This window comes from Medicago sativa, chromosome 1 (assembly GCF_051527215.1).
Source record: "Medicago sativa cultivar Bolivia chromosome 1, Bolivia_mono, whole genome shotgun sequence".
Classification (NCBI taxonomy): domain Eukaryota; kingdom Viridiplantae; phylum Streptophyta; class Magnoliopsida; order Fabales; family Fabaceae; genus Medicago; species Medicago sativa.
This window is the reverse complement of record NC_140749.1, coordinates 55673045-55679633: the sequence shown is the minus strand read 5'-3', so window position 1 is coordinate 55679633 and position 6589 is coordinate 55673045.

Below are 6589 nucleotides of genomic sequence, written 5' to 3'. Positions count from 1 at the left end.
TTGCATTTTTCTTTCTAATCAATGGTTTTCAATAATGAGATCCCTTGTGCTTCAAAAAAATAATGAGATCCCTTGTGTAAAATTGTTTGCTTCTTTATTTTATTTTTTTATGTAAAATTGATATTATATTTGTCCCTAAATATAGGACTCTTTTGTCAAAATCGTGGGAATTAAGAAAGTCGATAGTAGTATTAAATTTGTATATAATTGTTATAGTTTTTACAATTTTATCCTTAAGAGAGAAAGTTGGTTTATGTTTTCAATATAATATTTATTGTTGATTAAAGAAAAAGATGCAAAATAAATAAAGGTATGTTGGGAAAGAAATAATTAAAGTAATTGAAAATACCAAAGGGTCTTATAAAAAGGGACATGTTTTTTTTTTCAAAAAGGTCGTATAATTAGGGACGAAGGTAGTATAAAAATGAATAAATATGATTTTAATCCCTATAAATATTTCAACTTTTCATTTTAATCTCTCTAAAATGTTGCTACAACTTTTAAATAGTAAAAGCTTTACAACCCACACTTTGAGTCACCGCTTTTAAGTCAAGTCATGGGTATCATTTAAATTTTTTAATGTGTTTTTACAAAAATGTTTAGAATATTATAAGAATCTCTTCCAAAAAAATGGTTCATCTTTATAAATATTTTTTAAGTCACAAGTTCTTCTCTACATTAGACTACAATGTTAGTTGAAATATTAAATTAACGTTTGAAGTGGCTGTTAAATATAAAATAAAATATATTTTTTAAGATAAAATAAAAATAAAAATTATTTGTAATATATTTAATTATTTTTAATTAAAATAAAATTGACAACAAAAATAATAATATATAAAGAGATTGCACCATCGGTAAGCAAATTTGGTATTTTTGATAAGTTAATAAGAGAGGAAGTTATTTATTGCAAGTAGTAATGCAGTCGTGCGTTGCCCACGAAAATATGTGTCGTACCTTTTAGCATTTTTGTTATAATAATTCTTGTTTTATAAGGACCAAAATGACAATAAGTAACTATTTAAGAGGATTAATATCATCATAAGTAAGTATATTGAAAGATGAAAGACTAATATGACAATATTAGCATAACATTTGAATGCGATGGACTAATTCGATTAATGAAATACACATTTAAAACTATTTTGAAATTTTGATGCATTCAGACACTATTGTGATTATTCAATATACATTAGACATGGCAACACAACCGCCCCTGTCGAGTCCCACCCGCACCTGCCCAGATTTTAACTGGGAAAAGCCAAATTAATTCGGTCTGAGTGCGGGTGCGGAGAAAACCCGAAGTTTTAATACGGGGAGGGGGAAACTCACACCCGCCCCACACCCACCCCTTCCCCGCCCCGTTTGTTTAAATTACTTTTTTACCTTTATTTTTTATAGTCATATCACTCATATACCTTCTTAATCTTAACATAGAAAATTTTGTTTTAATTATCTTGCCACTAAACATATTTTTTCACAGTGATGTTATGATCTCTAATAATTTTATAAGCTTTTGTTATTAGCTCTTTTTGTTGTGGTGAATGATGTAAGATTTTTCCTACACGTCATATAACTATGTACACGTGAGTATATATAGGATCGTTTCCACAGGGAGTTACGTTTAATCATAAGCATTTACACAATCGTTCACATTAAGGGTTTGGATATAATTTGTTTGTTTGTAACACTATATCCATGTTTGACACTAAAGTAAAAACGAGAGGGGATCGAACTATTTCGCTTGCGGTATAAGATAACGAGCAAGCATAACAGCAGCAATCTCTCGATCGATTAACAGACTCTAGCTTTATAACCAATATTATTACAATCATTTCTACAATATCCTTCGTGTCCAAAGCGACATCGTTATTTCTAGGTTATCGTTTAAACATTCGTGTCCAAATTCCTTAAACGATAACAAAGTCGATCGGATAACTTAATCGACCGTGTCCAGCCTGGTTAAGCATCCGAAAGCATTAAAATCTTGATTAAAAGTAATTATCAAAGGTTTACAAACTTGTCAAGAGTGATATAACATAAGATAAATTGTTATTCTAGTTCTAGATTCAAGAGTTTGTGTCCAAATCATCTTGAATCTCTTTGAAAGCATTAAAAGCAAGAATAACAATAATATTGAATCATATAGCTAGAACCATATATATTAAAAGATCAAAAGATTACATAATAGCTTGATTGTTACCTCAATACTACAAAGAAGGTTAGTTACATATAGACATGTAAACTAATGCAAGGAATGAAGGAAAGATGAAGATTCCATGCCAAGATCCTTGATGTCTCAATGAATCTAGGGTTGAATCTACTCCTTAATCACTTGCTTTGTGTTTCTCTCTATGAAATAGCTCTAACCTCTCTCTAGAAATGTGTAAAATGTTTTCAATGGAATAGTGAATAGTCCTAGAGAGAGGGAAAACTTGTATTTAAATGGGCTGAAAACGTGCAATCTCGCTTAAGCGAGCTGCATCTCGCGCAAGCGAGATGCCTAAATATCTAACAATAACCAATGAAGTCTTGCCACGTAGCCCTGCTCCTTGATGAAGTTGTATCTCGCGTAAGCGAGTTAGACCTCGCGCAAGCGAAGTTGCTTCAAACATAAACCGCCTTAGAATCCTGCTTGAGCGACATGGAAGCGAGATGGAAAGCGAGATGCTCATCAGTTCCCTGGAGAAATCTCGCGTAAGCGAGATGATCTCGCGTAAGCGAGATGCCAAAATCCACAAGCGACCCTGGAAGCGAGATGCAAGCGAAGGTTGAGCTTCTCCCTGGAGGAATCTCGCTTAAGCGAGATGACCTCGCGTAAGCGAGATTTGCTTGGTTCACACAACTTGAGTTTTGGTCCTTGCTTGTCATTTCCTGCATAAATTGGGTAGAATTAGGCATATAAAGCATAAATGGTATAATTACAACAATTGGTTGCTTTTCCGTAGATAACTTGCATAACAAGTCACTAAAAATGCCTCTTTTAACACATGAAATATATTACTTTTGAGCACTTATCAAACTCTCCCCAACTTAGCTTTTTGTTTGTCCTCAAACAAAAGAATCAAAAGGAAACTCACAAGGCTTTGGACAAGCTTTCTAGCACAATACCAAACAATTCAAATCAAATAAAAATTTTCAAGTGGTGATTCAAATGTGAAAGCGCCGGCAAGCATGAAGTTCTCCATTATTCCTAGCACAGCTATAAATGTGAAACAAGTCCTAAGCACAAAATACACATCATAAACTTCAAAGTATAAACATATCTATCTATGAACCACACCTAACACACTTCTTTGAAAGTATATGCAATATAATGATAACAATGAAAGAGGTAATGAACACACATCCAACAATCATGCTAACATCCTATTTAAGTTAGGTGTCCATCCAAATATCGTCTCAAAAAGCATAAAAGCATGGATCAAAAGGTCTTGCAAGGGTTATAACTTGGCCGGGCTACAAAAGAAATGTCATATGTGGGGCAATTGATCAGAAAGCCTATCAAAGAGGAACATTTTTTTGTATCACAAATTGAAATCCAATACTTCCCTACCAAGAATTAAAACCTTTGGTGATTAACAATCAAACTTATAACCTTGACAACTTATTCTATTTTTGATTTTTCTCTTTCTTTTTCTTTTCTTTTCTTTTCTTTTTCAAATGTACAATTTTTTTTTTTTTTTCAATGTTGTCAGGTTATTTTACAACTTCACCATAACTTAACATATAATGCCTCCTTTTCCTCCCCAACTTGAATACAACAAAACTCTAATTGAATGTTCCCCTATCATAAGGCAAGGGACAAAGTACAAAAAGGTTAAGGGTTCAACAAAGTAAAATTATCAAAGTCCTATAAGATTCAACCATGAACTGGATTTTTGAAAAATTTCAGGCAAATTCAACAAGCATTGTGCTTATGAATATTGACAGTTCATGTTTGAGGACTTGATTCATTTGGCTCAGATTGGGGTATCAGATACTCGCTCTTCTCACAGGTAGGCTTTATGTGGTCAAGTAGGTTACTCTCAATTCAAAAAGTGCCTTGATCCTTTCCATGCTTTCAAACAATTCAAAATAGTTATCAGATTTAACATAACTAAAACAAGTTAGACGATGATTATCGGTCTCCAGCATATATACAACAGATTGAAGCTACCTCACATTTAGGTTAAGTACTAAGTGGTTCAAAAATATTTATGTTTATGAAAAGACTTAAATGATCTATATTTTGTGCACAGTACAAATTTCAAATTCATAGCAACACCTAGAATAACAGGAAACCAATACCTTGGCAATGCGCTTTCTCGCAATTCATATCATTATCACTCACCTGCTTTTGCTCAATAATTGGCTCCATAGAGCACTTTAAACTTTGATGTTTATGAGCAATTTTTTTTTTTTTTCTTTTGACTAAACACAAGCAAGATTAATCAAAAATTTCATCCAAAGCAATAAGTTAAAAACCAAACAACAAGCTAAGCTATTTAACCCAAAACGAAATTAAAATTAAACCAAAGTAATGAACACCCAAAACCGTGCTCAAAAAGTATAAGTTCAAAAGCGATAAAATTGTTCCAGCATAAAAATAAAAGACATAAACTAAAAAGTCAAAGCAGAAGTCAAAGTAAACTAAGCATCAAAAGAATGCGGTCAGTGTGCCGCATCATCATCCATATCATCCTGCTGAGATAAATGGACACTGGCTGTCCTCTCTGGATCATCATCGACACCATGCACACTAGCTGTCCCATGCACACTAGCTGTCCTCACCGCATCACCACCAATGTGGACACTGGCTGTCCTAGTAAAGTCATCAGCTGCTCCACCAAATGCTGCACCACTGCCCCCTCCTGGGTAGATTGGCCTGTCCCCAGGCCACATGCAGGAATCATAGTACTGTGCAGGAGTGAACATAAAACACCGGGGATCCATGTGAGCATCGTAAAGATGCGAGTAGATACCCTGGTTGCTGCGGAAGATAGCAGCCTGCTGATCCATAATGTGATTCTCTCTCAGCTCCTGTGCTTGAGCTAACTGAAAGGCTTGCTGCTGCTGTGCCTGAGCTCTCTCAACTGCTCGCTGCTCATACTGAGCCATGTATGCCTGAAAAGATGAAAAATCAAAAGTGGCTGACTGCTGAGGTGGTGGCATAGTCTGGTGAGGATCTTCATGCTCTGGAAAGTCCTCAGGTTGGGGTGCATCCTCAGGTTGGGGTACATCCTCAGGTTGGGGTACTTGAGAAGAAGAAGCAACACCCTTAGATAGTGCTCTAGAAATGTAACCCCGAATGTACTTGTCATCAATGGGAGATACCAGCTCTTCTGAAAAAGGCTCGGTGACTGGTACCTGATGGTGCCTAAGTAAGCCCATAATAAAGCCCGGAAAAGCGAGTCTGGTCTCTGGTCCTGCTACACCACCGAGAGCTACATGCTTCAGCTCTCTTGAAATAATTGCAGCCACATCCACTGCCCTTCCTTTGCAAATATGCCAAATCAGAGGAGGCATCACTTTCTTTGGAGTTGTGGTGACATGGCTTTTTGGCCAGACATTATGAACCAAGAACTTAAAAATAATACCAGCTTTTGGCCTCATATCAGAGAAAGCTGCCAAATTTCGGTTACCCGCTTTGGACTCAGTGTAAGTCCTTCCTGGGAGCAAAATTTCCCTCTCTATCTTACCAAGATTCCAATCAGCAGCCTCTTCTCTTTCCCCATAAGGACACAAGGCAGGTGTGTCAGGGTCATCGGACTCGGGTAAAGTGTAAGGTTTGCCTAGGTAATCATTAATAGCATCCCTATCGAAGCGGATGGTTTTTCCTCTCACCATGGTGGTATAGGAAAATGCAGCTTGCATTTCCTTAGCATCACAATCTGGTAAGGCATTTGCATAAAACTCACACAGAAGGTCCAGGTTGATTTTGGGGTATGGGTTAAGGAGTTTCTCCCATTTTCTCTTAGTGAAAACGGCTGCTATGTCAGCATACTCTCCCTCAGGGTTAATCCGGAAAATTTTATCATGCCAGGTTTTCTCTTTTTTCAGCTCGAGAAACCTGGCATAGGTTTTGTTGGATGTGTAAATGGTACGGTCCGGGTTTCTAGGTAAGGGTGCAGGACGGTTTACAACACCGGATGAGGAAGCAGTGGTTTTACGTTTCTTGCTTGGTTGATTTTTGGGGGCCATCTGCAAAACAACCAGGAAAACCATATACAGTATAGAACAATAATCAGCACATGTATGGAATCAAAAAGGTTAAGGCAGATAGACTTAAAAAAACAGAGGTACATAACAATCTCGCTTGTGGCTCGCTTAAGCGAGTTGCAAGCGAGATATTTCCAGAATTTTCTTTGAAGATTCGCTTGCGCGAGATTTCTGCTCAAGAACCTCGCTTGCGCGAGATTTGTCTGTACCTGCGAAATTTCAGAACTTTTCCAGCATATTCAACACAATCAGCATTTCTAATCACAACATTCATCTCCCTAGGTTTCTATAACGTACCAAAGTCCAAAAAGGAACTAAAATCACAACATTTTTCCAAGAACCACTCAAAACCCTAATTTATCAAAAATTTCAAAAATGGGTCTATGTT